Below are 17500 nucleotides of genomic sequence, written 5' to 3' on the forward strand. Positions count from 1 at the left end.
GAGAGAAATTTTGCATCGATGAAATCCTTCTATGACGATCGTTGCCAGCTTTCATTCGAGGTAAATATTATTAATGGAAAAATTACCTTAATACCTATGATAGTAAAGACATAGAAGACCTGATTGTGAAAAGGAGAGGGAAACTTTACATTGATGGCGGTCTTTTATGAGGATCATTGTTAGTTTTCATTTGAGGTGAATGTTGTTCATAGCAAAGAGATCGTAATATCATGCATTAAATAAGAAATGAAATGCCAGAGTGTAGAAGGTGGAGAAATAAATTTGAGCTCAGCGAGACTTGTTTAAATCCTTGTTAATTTCCGTGCATGACAATTATCCTTACGGAATAAAATCTTCCACAATATTTTCATAATACAGAAAATGTAACATTTTCTTCTTATGTCATTTACCCTGTATAAACTTAGGTATTTTTGCATTTGTCTCATCTGATTGGGGCTGAAACGAAAGTTAATTGAATGAGATTCTAGATAACGCCTTTTGAGGCAACCAAGAATTGTACTGATAGTAACAACCCCGCGTGTGCGGTTTTAGAAAATTAACCTATAACATGCTTAATCGTATTTCCTCTTGCTTGATGCAAAGCTCGTTTGTATGAAAAATATCGATTTTGACAAAACACTTTTATGACAAAAATCTGTTATATCAGTTAGATGAGTTTTTTGGGCGGTTTTTTCCATGAGCTGATTCTCTCTCTCTGTGTGTGTGTGTGTATATATATATATATATATATATATATATATATATATATATATATATATATATATAAGTGTGTGTGTGTGTGTCTTACCAAATTACCGTGATTCATATCTACGCATTAAGCTACAAATGTTCTTTAACATCTATCTAATTCACTCTAGCCGTGTGGTTTAGAGCGCTTCACTGTACGTCCTGAATTCTTGGTTCTGTTCGCGCCCATGAGGCGACAGATTTCTTATCGACTAATAAATTCCCCTTCTGTTAACATATTATGAAAATATATTTATTCTGAGGTAGAGTGAATTAGATATTAAAGGAAATTTGTTGCTTAATGCGTATATATATATATATATATATATATATATATATATATATATATATATATATATATATATATATATATATATATATATATATATATATATATATATATATGCTACGGGCGTCATTTGGGCTAATTATTTTCTTTTCCTCGACCAAACTCGGAATCTTGAAGGAATAACTGAGGGAATAAAGTAAGGGAACCTTGAGTATAAGGGAGAATTTGAATGAGGAAAAACAAAAGAACTAGAGTAAAATGCTTCATGTCAGAATTCAGTAAAAGTGACCCCCTTCTTGTTTTGACTGTCCAGAAAGCCGTGAGAATATTTTTTCCTTGGCCCCAATCCTTTTGTTCCCCAGCAATGAAGCGAAGATAGAAAACATTCGTAATTTCATTATAACAACGTGTCAAACAAGATTTATAGCTTGTCATATTCTTATCAGACCCAGCTACCGGCCATATGTCAAATCCCAAGAATTGTCAAAGACTCTTAAGAAACTAAAGCCTATTTTGCCATTGTATTCTTTCGTATTACGGTACGATCTAATTTAACAGAAGCCATTAACAGATAGTTGCCCTCCAAGTCTTCACACGTTCCCGTGTGAGGTCTGACTGACCTAACTCGAACCCTTTTCACCCGACCCTTTTTCCCTCACCATTGTTGCCAGACCCTTCCGCAACTGTGACTTGTCCCTCACACCTTCATGACTGCACTGCCTGACCAGAAACCTCTCGACCGAAGCTAGCACCATTGTGCTCTGTTCTACCCTTCCTCTACTGGCGTCCAATGACCCTTTTCAGGTATTTGCAGGGTTACCAGTGAAGACAAAAGGACCTGCGGAGTTCAGTCCAACCAGAACCAGAGCTATCAGAATCTCTACGATAGTATAAATAAGGCCTGACCTTGCCTACCAATTTGCATTCCACCCTAACCACTAACTGCTGTGCTATCCTGTTTGGAAGCGGTGTCATCCCTGACGGCTCGGCCCGCCGCTATCTCCGCCCTGTCTTGATGCCGAACCTGGTTAGCCCACTCTACACCAGCTTTACTTGCAGACTGGACTCTGTCTAGACAATCGCCCTCATAGCTTAAACAAACCGCTGATCCTTGAAGTTCCTGTAGGAATTGGCCTGGTAAGAAGCGTCTTCCTTTTGATTCCTTGGTGAAGGCCTGTAAGTTACCCATGTCCTTCCACTGACAGCCTGGCTCTGACTGTGCCTGGCTTGTCCACAGACTAAGGTAACTGAAACTGGAAGTTGTTCTGTCGTCGTTCACCTACTTTTCCCAGAACTCATTCCCTGTTTCAACTGTTTTCTCATATCAGAGACCCATGTGAGCTTAAATAACTGTGAATGTCTAGTGAAATAAGTGATATTAGTACATGCTACTCTACTTACAGCAATACTCATTGCATTAACACAATCTCGAATGATATATGAATCAAGCATCTTGTATCACTCTCACTTTGCTTGTACCATTTTACGTTAGTTTACTGCCATTGGTATTTGTATTTCAACTCTGACTGCTTTGCAGATTCATGTAGACTGCCTTGTTATATGCCTCCTCCTGTAGATCAACAGTGCCACTCAACATGTTCTGCAAGTGCCAATCATGGGATCTTCTTACCGAAATTTCAGTGGGAGCTTATACGCTCGCTTACAATGCTCCATTACGTAGTGTTAATCAATGCTACTAGTTTTAAGTTCTTGATATGCATTTCATGCACCTACATAATCCTGTAGGATTAGTGATTCTGCTTGCAATTAGGTAGCACCTTTGTTTTGCTATCGTAAACATTAGTGTTAATGTCACGAGTGACGTGGAGCCACACAGTGCTCCTGTAAATTACATCTTCTGATACCCTTATAGAAATTATACTCTTTTAGTGGACAAATTACGTGTACATTCAATCCTTTGAAAAGTGAGTTTCGTGTTTGCTATAAAGGTTCTACTCTCTTCTGTTCATAGCTTGCTTGCCCCCTTGGTCGTTTTTGCACAAGGCATATTTTTTTTTTAGAAGAGTCAGATTTGGGATGGCTCTCATTAATACGCAGACTATGAAATTTTATATATATATATATATATATATATATATATATATATATATATATATATATATAAACTCATCTTTCATATCGGAGAATATTATAACTTAAGGAATATGTCAACAATCTTTCATATCAAAGTAAGTTTTCCTTTACAAGGGTCTCAATCAAATTAATACTTTTAAAATAACATACATAAAAAAACTGTTTTCTCATACTAAATGCTTCCGTACAATTCTCACCGCCTAATTGATAATAACGGAGCAATCATAGAAAAATGTATTGTAGGGAAGTAAATTCTTTATGATAAAATTCTCCATTAAATCTTCAATGCAAAATATTTATGGGGTAAATAATTTATATTAGAGTAAATTTCGTTTTACTTAACTTTCTTATTAATGTGCATTTTTCTATATATCATTAAAAATGAAGATGCTATAGAAATCAGTTATAGCTGATCATAATTGACAACTACAAATGGACTGAAGCCTATTCCAGTTAAAGAATCCTGATAGACAACTGGTGTTGATTTATATCTTGAAGTTACACCATTTCTGTCACTTGCTTCAGAGGGGAAAAATGTCACTCTTTCTGTCATGCAAGATAAACTGGAATATTTACAGAACTGCGACTCTCGTTTGAGACTGACAGCATTGCTGAGCTTTAGTTTGCAGGTCTCCTGATTTGCATACAAAGCGATGCAAAAACTTCAGAAAGATTTTACGCTGCTTAGGGATGACGTAGATAAGTGTCTGCAAACAAAAAACTTTACTGATTTAACTTTTTTCGGATGTTGATCAGGTTAAGAAGATAACTTCTAAGCTAGCTATTCTGATTTGTTTATAAAAGTCGAGCGAAAAGCTTTAGATTTAACTCTGTTTTAGGGATAGATAATACGGTTAATTAATAGAAAGAAATAGCATTAAGATAGGATGAATTTTTTTATCCTGATCTAACTAGTAAGAAACTAGAGATTTCGCACCGTTTAAGAATAACACAGATAAGTAGTATCATTAGGCAAAAAAGAAAAGAAACAACGCACACACGTAGACAAACGCTCTAACAAGAACTTACCTACCCCGATCCTTATGTCCATAACAAATACCCATCGTAATAAGAAAGCATCTTAAAAACTACCTTTGAATTCGACGATTACCTCTCATTTATACGAAGGGATTATAAGGCAGAGCGGCCTGTATGTTGATAACGCGACCATGTGTAGAAAAAAAAAAAAAAAAAAAAAAAGGCAGTCGACTATCCAGATAGCTCTGTTATCAAATTCTTATCGTTTGCCCGTTTTTCGGTTTATGAAGCTTCAACATTTTTCTTGGACAAGGCGTTTACCACTATTGTTTTTGCTTTCTTGACGATTAATTTTCCAAGGATTATATAACTGATAAAGAGACAGATTATTCGTTTTACCAAAACGGGTTTATGGTGAAACTTCCCTTGTTCAGTTTACAATTGCGAATTTAATTAGATAAAGGGTAATTTTGTCTGTTGCTATAATAATGATTGTTTAGTGCAGCAGCTTTGTAAACTATATTTTTACTACCGATTTCCTTCATCAGAACATCTTGAATTACCAATTTTAAGCTAATTTGTAAAACATGAGTCTCTTCAGATTAGGTCGTTGTCCGTTTGATAAATATTTCTCTGTAAATCAAATCATTGGCTAGCTGTCATTCGTTGGTGCTCCTAGTTTCATATAATTAATGAAAACCTATGACGAAGTATCAGGATATTAATGATATTAGAATATATTGATAATAATATTTTAGCAAGAACTTTTATAAAATTCTCACATTGATAAACCGAGTAAATTCGATCTGTATAATTAATGTATGCCTAAAATTATCTTTGACCTTTTTTCATTTCCTGTTATCTCTTAGGAAAATAAAGTATTTCATGACAGTTGAGAACTTCTTAATAAAAGTATTAAGCTGTCTGAGTACTAAACATGTTAGATATTCATAATCTTGATAAACATTTGCATTATTATAAGGACAAAAAACTAACTCTTATTTGTGCTTGAATTCTCTATTAGTATAGTTCCATGAGTTGAAGTTATTATTTTCGCTTACTCTGTGAGTAACCCTCCAAAATACTTTGTTGTTGTTGGGGTTAGGGGGTTAGGGTAGGATATTTATGATTTATTTATGATTTATTGATTAGACTGAAAATGTAAATAAATGAGTAATGTGCATATTAAAGAGTACAGAAGAATTATTTCTAATAAAATATACTTTTTCCCCATGTTCGTTGGTGTAACAATAGGCAATCTGTCCGTAGACTTTAGAACGTTTTAATTTATTTGTTGTACTGAATTTAGAGGCTATGTTTCTGTTCAACTATTTTGTTTCCACTTATAACTGAGAATATATGAACGTGTTTAATTTGTGTCCTTTTTTTCCTTGTTTTTAGAATGAGTAGTGCTAAGTATGATTATGAGTATTATTACGAAGTTTGGAATATAATGTTTTCAACTTATGCGTCAGTGGAAAATCTTGCTCGCATCCCTAGTAAGCCGGAGGTCGGATCACGTCTTGTAGTATGAAGAAATTTCTATCACATAATTTATCAATTTTGTGATGAAATATATTATGGAGGGTAAATAGATTTCTTTAGATCTGAATTCTCCATTAGTACACTACCAGGAGCTGAAACTATTATCATGATTATGAAGATATTTTCAAAATTAACTTATTTTGTAATGAAGGCAAGGCATACGAATTTACCGTCCATAAATTAATAGAATTTATTTTCTTTCCAGAGGCATAGCTTCTTCTGCCGTGGCTCATCCATTTAGATCTCATGGTTGGTTGCTCTGGCGTGAAAGCAAAGTATCAGGGAGTTGCTCTGTGGTAAGTAATTGAAACTGATAACGTTTGTTCTGGCTCATTTCGTTTCAAGGAGGTTCCGGAATTACAGATTGTTTCCTGACATATGTCTCTCTCTCTCTCTCTCTCCTCTCTCCTCTCTCTCTCTCTCTCTCTCTCTCTCCATCAAGAAAGATTTTAAGCTAATCTAGGTGTTAGGTCTTGGTAAAAGAATGAATATGAATGTTGTAATGATTTTATGCACACACATTTATATGTACCCAGATATATGTATATATATATATATATATATATATATATATATATATTATATTATATATATATATATAATGTGTGTGTGTAAGTCCCAAATGTCGTTTAAAAATGAATTCACTATACATAGAGAATTACTTATACCCAAAGGGTATCATAATTGATAAGTACGTAAGATTTTGATTGAGATAAAAAGACGTGTGTTCTGTATGCTCGTATGTTCGTGTATGTGGGTACGTTTGGAAGACAAAATAATGCAGAAATGCGCACATAAGTAGAAGAGGTTATCCTTTTTCCACTACACGATTTTGGATATATAGCATCAACAAAGGGATGAGTCAATCCATTAAGCTGAGACCTCAGAGGATAGTCCATCGATCAAGATGAGGGTACGCGTTATCCAGCCCTTGATCGTTAAATCATGATCTCCATACAGCGTAATGTCTGAGAAATCGAGGCTGAAGCAGAGAAATTGCAGCGCATTGAAAGGCAATTGATTAGGGGTGTCGTCTCAGAGACACGCACGGAAGGCTCGAAGCCGCGACCATTCGATACACCTCACTGACCTTCCGACTCCAGCAGTGATCGACCATTCTGGAGAGAGAGAGAGAGAGAGAGAGAGAGAGAGAGAGAGAGAGAGAGAGAGAGAGAGAGAGAGAGAGAGAGATTCACGGACGTCAAGAAAATTCGGAAATCGTATAGAGAAAAGAGAGATTGAAAGATTCAGACTTCATGGAAATTCGGAAATCGTATAAAGAGAGATAGATGGATTTGCAAGAAAATTGCTAGAGACAGATGATAGATGGGAGAAGATTTGGGATTTGGAGTGCTTCATGGAGAGATATATGAGGCTTCAAGAAACAGCATTATGATTGGATTAGAAGGAAAGAAAGAACGAAAGAAAGGAATAGGAGGAACGCGGTGTTCGAGCGGATTCATAACTTCATCTTTTTATAGCTCAATGTACGTGTATTGACGCACCTTACTCTCCTTACACACAAGGAAGAAAGTTCTTGTATACATTAATAGACGAATGACCATTATCAAATGTGGACGGAAAAATAGGTTGCAGTTCTGAAACTCGATTTGTATCTGTCTGACAGGACAGGTCAAGACACTTTGTGCCTCTCTCTCTCTCTCTCTCTCTCTCTCTCTCTCTCTCTCTCTCTCTCTCTCTCTCTCTCTCTCTCTCCGCTGAAGAGGACGTGGAAGTGAATTGCTAAGATTTTCTTCTCGCTGGTCATGTCTTGTTCTTGGTCGCTTGCTCGTTGCCATTTTACTATTTTCTAACATTATCCTTTCCTTATAAAACATCAGGTTCTATTTACTTTTATTTTTTAGGAATTAGCCTATTGAAAAGCCGAAAGACATCTGAAAGCCGGGATTTATCAATAATACGCTTAGAAGAAAAAGGCAAGGAACTTAATATTTTTCTCTGTGTTTTAATTCCTTAATAATTAAATGTGTGCTTATTCCAAATGTCTGTAGCACCTTTCGGTACTACAAAAATTTTCTGTACTGGATCAGTTCACAATTCTTAAAATTATTTCAAAGTGTTTTCGCAAGTTATTTTTTTATGGTGTCTTTAACTGTTCATTAAAAATCAAATACCAGATAAATAGATATTCTCAAGCAGTGTTTGCCCTGACGAAAGATGCACTAGCCATAGCTTTTCCTGTCATGTAGTCTGGGATCTGGTCTCTTAAGAAGTATTGTTTTACTAGTCTCACCCTTTTAGAAACATTAAAACCCTTCTGTAAGAGTTATATCCTTTAACATTCTATCATAACCCCATAATCTTTAAGGTTTAGTTCTATTTAAGAAAGCTCATTGCCATCCGAGCTGCGATTATTTCTTTAACATCATTCTGACTACCTTAATCAAAACAATGGTTTACTTTGTTATAAAAAAGACATACCCTACTTAAGTACTGTTGACATGATTTTGTAAGGATGATTGCAGGCGTGCGCATGCAAACAGACTTGCGATGTAAATTTAGTGCTACTACGTAAGTGGTGGCCTCTGCGTAAGTTTTCTTTGAAAACAAAAGTCTTGTTGCTTGTGTATATGCCCGTCCTTCTGACGCCGAATATGCGCACAGTTTGAATCTTCTTCACGATATTATTTTATCTTCTTATTTATCTATTTATCTGTCTGTCTCCTTGTCTGTCCGCTTATGTAACGTGTAACGGACCATAAAATACTGTCTTTATTAGAAGTCTTTTATCAGACATGTAAACATGTATCATTGAGTCATTACATCTCCAACAGATGACTTAGATGAGATGTGATCACCGATGCCAATGGAGGACTTTTTTCATATAAAGATGTATTACGTAAGCTGGAGTTCATAATATTTATTCGATTTTAGTTTAGCGCAACTGCAGCTAAAATGACTCATATAAAGTTCCTTATAAATGCACGTGTGGCTTTCGCTGAACAAATTTTGAATGCATCAAACGAAGCATACCTTTGGGTGCACGTATTTGGCACGTGTTTTTAACCGTAATTTGAGAGGACATCGGACAACTTTCGCTTAGGAAATTGAATGACTTTCCTTTCTGTAATCAGTTTCATGAGCGTCATGCTTTCAGAAGCAGTAGCAAATGCTCTCGGTTGTGAGGAGGGGCTAAAACCGCTGTTATCATTAACATCAAAGAAAAGAGTTCTAATGCTTAAGTCTGATTAAATGGAATCGTTTGCAAATTAAGCTGGAGGATTTATTTCTTGAGTCCCCATTATCCAAGTTCCTCGTTGGACGAGTAGTTTACGTGCTCGCCTACCGATTCGGTAGTCGAAGTTCGATTTCAGCTCTGTCAACGAGGAACCAGAGGAATTTATTTCTGGGGATTAGAAATTTATTTTTCGAAGTAATGTGGTTCGGATCCCACAAAAACTGTAGGTCCCGTTCCTATGTAACAACTGGTTACCTAGCCATGTAAAATATCTAATCCTTCGAACCAGCCCTAGGAGATCTGTTAATCAGCTCAGTGGTCTGATTAAACAAAGATATACTTACTTCCCCATCATCCAATTTTTTTTTTTTTTTTTTGTTTTTTTTTTTTTTTTTTTACTTAATAGTCGACCACTTTCGTTTGTCCATATCCAGTTTTCTTGGTTCTTATTTGATTCGATTTGACTTGCATATTTTTGTAAGCATATGAATACATGCAGACATTCACGTACATTAACACGTTTTCATCTCTCTCTCTCTCTCTCTCTCTCTCTCTCTGTTCTGTGGATTGATACATTTGATAACATGACTTCGTTTGATCTGTATGGTACTTAGCGGAGATATTTATTCAAGAAAAGTTACAAGCTTTCCAGGACTTACTCTCCTCATAGTCTAGATACCATCCATTTTAAATGAGGTCCTGTTACACTTCATATTATCCTTTTGTGTGTGTGTGTGTTATTTTGTATCTATTTCATTATTTTTGAAAGTGTACCGAAATCTTGCTTTTTTATTTGCACTATACTTATTTACTTATCGAACTCTTTTCTTATTTTCATTGATGCTTAAATCTCTTTTTGGCTGTGGTTATGACAGAAAATGTTTCAGTGAAATATAAAACACTTTCAATTTTCTTAAAAAACCTCTCTCTCTCTCTCTCTCTCTCTCTCTCTCTCTCTCTCTCTCTCTCTCTCTCTCTCTCTCTCTCTCAAAGTTTCGATTCCTATCTTCAGTCCACCACCAGAGTCTTTAAGAAAAAGAAAGAGAGAAAAAACTAGTGTCAAAAGTAAACAGAACATCCTATTTAACCTTTAATCTTCCCGACTTTATCTTCCGTTTGTCTGGGCGGGACCGTCGATGTCTGCTTAAGAGTGATTTAGACGATTTGTTAGGATTCTTGTCTTAACTTCTTCCATCATGGTATCTTCTCTTGTGTATCGGACTGGCCGCGGATTTTATGTATTCACTTCGGAATCCAAACGAGAATTTCAGTCGGGAAAAGAATAAATATATTAAGAGACTCTTAGGCGCGGAGGTGAAACTGATGCTTGAAGTATATGTGACTATCAGCGAAACAAAAGAAAACGCATAGTTATCCTCCCATTTCCTTTGGAATTCTCCTAAAGGTGACTTTAGGATTATTACCTTAAAAACGCTCGAGAGGGGCTCAGTTTCTTTGCCCAAGATCAGGTTCGTCCGAGCAGGTTACGACCTCCGTCGAAAAACGAGACAGGACTTCAGGCAACTTTTTACTTGTCCTTGACGAATTATGTTGACAGTCAAGCATAAGTCTTCGGGATCCTCCGGCCTCTCAGGACAGAGTCACCTGTCTCAAGAAGTGAAGGTGATCATGACCTACCTGCGATCGAGTTCCGGATACATATGCCCACTTATGTTCGTAGCAGTAGACGTGCTTTATTTGCGTTGGGTACTCATGACTCTCACTGGCTGTGTTTGGTTTCTTATTTAGTATATATAATATATATATATATATATATATATATATATTATATATATATATATATATATATATATATATATATATATATATATATATAATATATATATATATATATATATATATATATATATATATATATATATATATATATATATATATATATATATATATATATATATATGTGTGTGTGTGTGTGTGTGTGTGTGTGTCTTTGTGCGCGTATATATGTATATTTTCATAGCAGGAAGGCACGGAAGCTGTAGAAAAAACTATAATTATCGAACACTAACAGGAAATTACTTTAATAATTAATGTCTGTATATCGTATCTTTAAAGGTCAGATTCAGGGTTGACTGGACATTGGTAGCAGTGATATGTTGAAGAATATTCGAAGCAGCTTGAAGTAGATAAACGGAAAGTAGTAGTAAATGATTTAGTTGCATTTGTTTGAAGAGAATATACTATAAGGCTAGTGTTCATGAAGGTAATGCATGCTTTGTAAATACACAGATGGTGTATGATGAAATTCATCTCCATTGTCACAAACAACACCAGTACGATAGAAGGATCAATAACTGAGGCTCCTTGAATAAATTACTTTTGTATTTCAATGGTAAGGCTCGGCAGGGAATATTGGTGTATGCAATAACTTTATTTATTTTCGTAGTTTTAGTTTTTGCAGTGTGGATGCCTAAGGAATTTGAAGTTTTCCCGTTAATACAGTGACAGGCAAATGTGAATAGATTATGATTTTACGAAAATGTAGCTCTTGTAATGTCCTGTTTCTTTTTCCAGTCAAATTACGGGAACGTCGGCTATTTTTCGCGCTCTCAAAATGAGGTTGATCGCCTGCTTCCAGCATTTTCTCTTTAAAGCAAGGCCTCGATTGACCACCATCCTAAGCTTGATTAGCTGGCACAAATTGCCTTCGTAAAAACCAAAAGCTTTTGTGGCTCGTATCTCGGAGTTTCGTTGTTTTGTTTTTATTTACAAATAATTGGCCATGGAGTCGGAAGTGTTTCGTCTACGGCGGACTGATGTAAAGCCAGGGGCATTCTAAAACAACGGGGTTTTTATTCTTTACTCTAAAGTGTCCTTTATTTATTTATGGTTAAGTTAACGTAGAGTATTTTTCGTGTTTTTCTAGGTAAACTTTGTCTCGTGGCTCCCATTTCCTTTTTCTTCATCCTCTAATAAACGAACACATAATTCATCATCGCAATCATGATGACTAGACACAAATGGCAAGAGTCAGGAGAAAAAAATCGCAATTTTTTCGTAGATCGCATCTCCCATTCTGTTTGCACAAGATTTCTCGTCAAGCAATGATGGAACACTACGAACGATGCGAGAAGACCCCGGTCGTGATAGGTGTGGTTTATACTAGAGGTTCTATTATTGACATTTGCATAGTGAAGTGTGCTCACCTCCTTACGGGCAAACAAACCGGCGATTTTTTCAAACACAATTTGTTTTTGTTCGCGTCGATTCGGTTGCCTCCTTCCAGCGCTTCATCTATCGAGAGGATCGGCTGAAAATAGCCGTGAGCTACGTCATGTCTGTGATGCAAATTCAGAAATGTGCTGTTTCTGTTTCTGTTGTTGTTGATGTTGACCTCAAAGCCTTTATGTCTTCAACTCCATACTTAGATATTGGGTTTCCCTGAACAAAGAGAGAGAGAGAGAGAGAGAGAGAGAGAGAGAGAGAGAGAGAGAGAGAGAGAGAGAGAGATTCATCCTATTATATTTCATGGATTTTAAATCATCACTGTAGTTAAAATTCATGTTTAGATTAATTCATACCATCATAGTTTGTGGATTTTAAATCATCACTGTAGTTAAAATTCATGTTTCAGAGAGAGAGAGAGAGAGAGAGAGAGAGAGAGAGAGAGAGAGAGAGAGAGAGAGAGAGAGAGAGAGAGATTAATTCATACCATTATAGTTTGTGGATTTTAAATCATTACTGTAGTTAAAATTCATGTTTGAGAGAGAGAGAGAGAGAGAGAGAGAGAGAGAGAGAGAGAGAGAGAGATCAACAATATTATAATGTGTGAACGTAAAGTCAAGACTAGTTCAATTTTATGCTAATTTTTACTGTATAAATATTAAAAATTAAGACTACATCCGAACCATTCTTATGAAAATGTCGACCTTAAATATCAGAAGAGAGAGAGAGAGAGAGAGAGAGAGAGAGAGAGAGAGAGAGAGAGAGAGAGAATCGCTGTCATTAAGCAACGAAAAGACTAGTGTACTACTAAAATAAATAGTTTATTAGTCATTTACTTAAAACATTTGCAGAATCAGAACAATCCCTCTTTGATCCACATCCTCGGAATAGGTGCAATTACAAAGCTCTACTCAGTGGATCTTAAAACTCCAGAGTCTGCGCCTCTTTTCTAACTTTGATGCCGCTGCTCTTAACAGGCATTAGTTCAAACGGGATTTTTTGGTTTGAGTTCAAACTATGTTATTCCTGCATCTCTCTCTCTCTCTCTCTCTCTCTCTCTCTCTCTCTCTCTCTCTCTCTCTTCTGATATTTAAGGTCGACATTTTCATAAGAATGGTTCGGATGTAGTCTTAATTTTTAATATTTATACAGTAAAAATGAGCTTTTACGTTATCAGTTATTTCTCATAGGCTATTATTTGAACTTTGCGTTATCTTAAAGTAGACATATCCAAATCGATAAACCCTTCTTCATTTTCATTTGACATTTAACTATGTATGTTTAATCAATTATTCACTGGTCCATCCATGCCTCATGAGCCCAATGGTGTTTTACGTTCTCAATTATCTTACGTTGAATTTATAGCTGCTGTATAGAATTAAAGTATATAAAAACAGAAGAAAACTCCGCGAAACGCCGTTTTTGAAAAGTTTTGTTTCCCCCTCCCCCCACCCCCATAATTAAAATCTTGTGCAACCCTGTCTTTTATATTTGCTGACATTTGCAGACATTGTCGCGTAAGCAAGTTAGTTCACTTTTCTCGTCTACACTAATATTTTTATCATTTTTTCGTCTTTCTTTAACGATAATAGCTGTAGGCGACAATACTTCCAAGAGCAATATATAAATAGCCATTTTAAATTTCCCAAAACAAAAGTAGTATATTCCTGTATATATATATATACACATGAAACCTAAGAAGCCGGGCTGTCAGGTTATACAATGGGGAGTTTGGTGCAAAATTCCACGCCTGTGGTTTTTAAGACGTCACAGTGGCAACAAAGAGTTCTGTAGAAAAATAAACAATGACGTCGTATTTAAATTATCAAATTCATGGGGCCTATGGACAAAGGAAGAAGTGTATGAGTCAACAATAAATAGTGTTCTGTATGTTCTGGGATTTTCGTTTGGCATGTGGGAGAAATTATTATTACAAATAAAGGTAGATTCCTAGTGAAAATCATTTCAATTAATGCTTCCAGTCGTGAATGATGGTGGAGATTTCAATCAGGAGAATCATAACGAAGAATTTGGGATTTTGACCGAAACTTTTCTCGGGAAGTCTATGATATAAATTTGGTAGCCCTAGCTGTCAAGTCCAAAAGTTGTAAAAAATGATGGGGTATGAAAAAGAGTGGTTATGACCCCCTTAGAAACGGCTCTCGAATTTTGGATGTTGACTAAAACCTTCTTGGGGGAGAAAAGAGTCTATGGTAAAAATTTGGTACCCCTAACTTTCATATTCTGGGCGGGCATACCGAACAGACAGACAGGAATTGCTTTTTATATAGAGTGAAAAGAGAAAATGATCCCTAATTGGGTCTGTTACTAGTAACAAGTGAGACACCCGGCAGAGGGGAAAAAAGAAGAGCTCAAACCTTCATTTACTGGCAAAAAGTAAACAAAACGTAAGTTTAAGAGTTACATTACTGGGCTAAAAAGACTATCGTTAACTTTTCATGATAATCCAAGTTTATAAAACCAGATTATTCATCTGTAAACAATTAAATCGGTTTATTCTTTAGCTTATTGAGGACCAACATACTGATGCCTGTATAGTTACCCTATTCACTCACATCACTTTTCTTTGCTATGACCTCCATTTCCAGATGCAGAAAATCAGACATGTTAATATGCAAGGTGCCATTTCATTTCCAGCTAAAATTTCATCTGCAGTCAATCTATCATTGCTGGTTGTGTCCATCTCTTAAAAATTTTGAATTCATTCATCAGTAAATCATCCTTCAGAGTTTAGTTTGTCATTTATATTGACCCCTTGTGTCTGTTATTCGTGACCTTAAAAAAAAAATATGCCTCAGTCATGCTTTTGACGAGTGTTCTCTATTTCACCCATGGATATTCTCGTAAGTCTGGGCTACCCTTACATCAGTGCCCCTGTAAAAAGGGCTTTGACACCATCATGCGCCTGTTTTTCCAGGAATTTTCTTTTATTTCTTTTATTATTTCGTTTAAATTCAATATCTGGGCTGGATTACTCAGCATGTTCTACTTTTTCTACTCCATGAAATTTTTCTAAAGTTCGTTTTGTTCTTTTTTGTAGTTTCCTGTAAAATAAAACTACTAAGTTGGCTTTGTCTGTCCGTCCGCACTTTTTCTGGCCGCCCTCAGATCTTAACAAGTAAAAACTGCGCCGAAGAAACAATCAAGTTTTCTGTACAACGTATAATGCTGTATAAAGCCATCAATTATGATAAGGCTCTCCAGTTGCTTACCGGACGCGGTAGAGTGAGGGTGCATCCCAGGCTCCGGAAAGCGCGGCCAGATGCATGATTAATGGCTAACTCTAACCTTAAATAAATAATAAAAAACTACTGAGGCTAGAGGGGTGCAATTTGGTATGTTTGATGATTGAAGGGTGGATGATCAAAATACCAGTTTTCAGCCCTCTAGCCTCAGTAGCGTTTTTAGATCTGAGGGTTGAGAGACAGGCGGACAGACAAAGTCGGCACAATAGTTTTCTTTCACAGAAAACTGAAAACTACTGAGACCAGAGGGTTGCAAATTGGTATTTTGATCATCCACCCTCTAATCGTCAGACATACCAAATTGCAGCCCTCTAGCCTCAGTGATTTTTTTTCTTATTTAAGGTGAAAGTTAGCTATAATCGTGTCTGGTAACATTAGGACATGCCACCACCGGGCAATGGTTAAAGTTTCATGAGCCGCGGCTCATCTGGTTTCAGTGGCCTAGGTTATACGCTGTACAGAAAACTCGATTGTGCCGAAGAAACTTTGGCGCATTTTTAACTTGTTTTTTACTGTATCAGAGGTTTCATCCAGTATCTTGTTAATCCATATCCTAGTATTTCTTTTCCACGAGATTGATATATGTGCTGATGGTAATCAAGTCCTCGTTGAATGTCTGTTCCCCTCATGTATCGTTTGTAGAATTGCAAATCTGTTTGCACATCCAATTGCAAAAGCCTCTTGATGTCCATCCTCAGGAGGCCTCAGTGCACTAAGCTAGATACAACTTCAGTTCAATTAATCTCTACAAAAATATAAAGTATATTCCTCAATCGAGCTTTATACATAATTTTAATATCACTTTCAAGGTATATGGCATTAAATTGATGATATATTTAACCGAGGATAAGAAGTGGAAAATACCCGTTTTTAGTAAGAATCCTATCTACTACATGCGGTGTTGGCTGGATGTTCTGTTCTAAATTCTTTGGGTGGAGAAGGAAGGTGTACTACCCGAGTGCAATTGTACTGGGTATTTTTATGGTGCCAGAATAGATAGATACCATAGTCCTTAACATGTGAGCGATCCAGAAAAAATATCAATCGTAAGAAAAATCGTATGAACTACGTTATTGGCTATGAAAACCTCTGTTTCCGAAATAACGAAGATGACTTCATAGCGAAATGTTTCTGCTCATGTTAAAAAGACGACCTTCGGTTAACACTTAACGTGATGTGTTATAATTCTTATCATTATAACTTCCATCCTTAAGTAAGTAAATCCACATTTTTGCTTACGTTTTGTAATGCTTTGTGACTTAGGAAAGGGGTCTTCTCCACAGTGCAGTAAGGCTTAAGGGCTGTATCCACCCACCACTAGATTTCATCCTACCCGCAGCAGCAGCAGCAGCTTGAAATGTGTATAGATACTAAAACTATTTCCTCTCGAATTTCGCAACAACGCGGTCGGACAGATGACATGTCAGTTCCTGTCCGCCGCGCTCTGTCACGCCCATTAATCTGCGCAAGTCATAGTCCAGCTGTGTTGACTCCGTTAACTTGATCTAAAATATTCTTGCTTACTTTTTACTGCTTGTCTTACTGGATTCCTTGGAGTCAGCCTCCTTCATTGAAGTCCAGTGTCATAGTTACATCCTGTTTAAGAGGCTAATCTCATCATTTCCGCCAAATGAATTTGGAGGAGACACTTTTGAACCCATAAGTACGTATTTATTTATATAATAAAAAGTAACCAAAAAAAAAAAAACGGATGGATGGTTTTGCTGAAAAGTATGAAATATATTTTCTATGGAGTGGCCCTTCCTAATGAGTAACTTTGATGATCCGTCATCTAAACCATCCTGCCTGTATTTAGCCTTCATTGTTGTCACTGATAAGTATTTAAAGAAAACTTATACCTCACACTATTCGTGATGATAGATGTAAGTGGGGTAGAGTGTTTGTGTAAACTATGCTGATCTTGCATATTTACGCTCATCGGCCTTGCAGGAGATATGTTGTCTAATAAGTGGTCTCGTTATTGTATGAAATAGGATCCTTGTGGATTTAACACAAATTCAACTCAAGAATAGTACATAGTTAAGCTCTCTTATAAAGCTTTACTCCTAGGCACAAATTGAAAATCAAAGGAAAACTAAGTGAATAATTGCTCGATAGTTAGGAGGGTGAACTGATGAGTAAACATTTCTTTCAACATTTCGTTTATTTCACGTCCCTAAAGTGGAGTGAAGCTTG

The 17500-nt window shown here is 36.2% G+C and overlaps 1 long non-coding RNA gene across 2 annotated transcripts in view; it reads left to right on the forward strand.

Annotated features, from left to right (window-relative positions):
- LOC135220966 (uncharacterized) overlaps positions 1 to 17500 on the forward strand; it is a 502102-nt gene that overhangs the window by 287486 nt on the left and 197116 nt on the right. For both annotated transcript variants that reach the window (XR_010315835.1, XR_010315836.1), the window contains exon 4: positions 5859 to 5949. This is a non-coding gene — a long non-coding RNA (uncharacterized LOC135220966). The remainder of the gene's footprint in view (positions 1 to 5858; positions 5950 to 17500) is intronic.

Source organism: Macrobrachium nipponense, chromosome 20 (assembly GCF_015104395.2).
Source record: "Macrobrachium nipponense isolate FS-2020 chromosome 20, ASM1510439v2, whole genome shotgun sequence".
NCBI classification, from domain to species: domain Eukaryota; kingdom Metazoa; phylum Arthropoda; class Malacostraca; order Decapoda; family Palaemonidae; genus Macrobrachium; species Macrobrachium nipponense.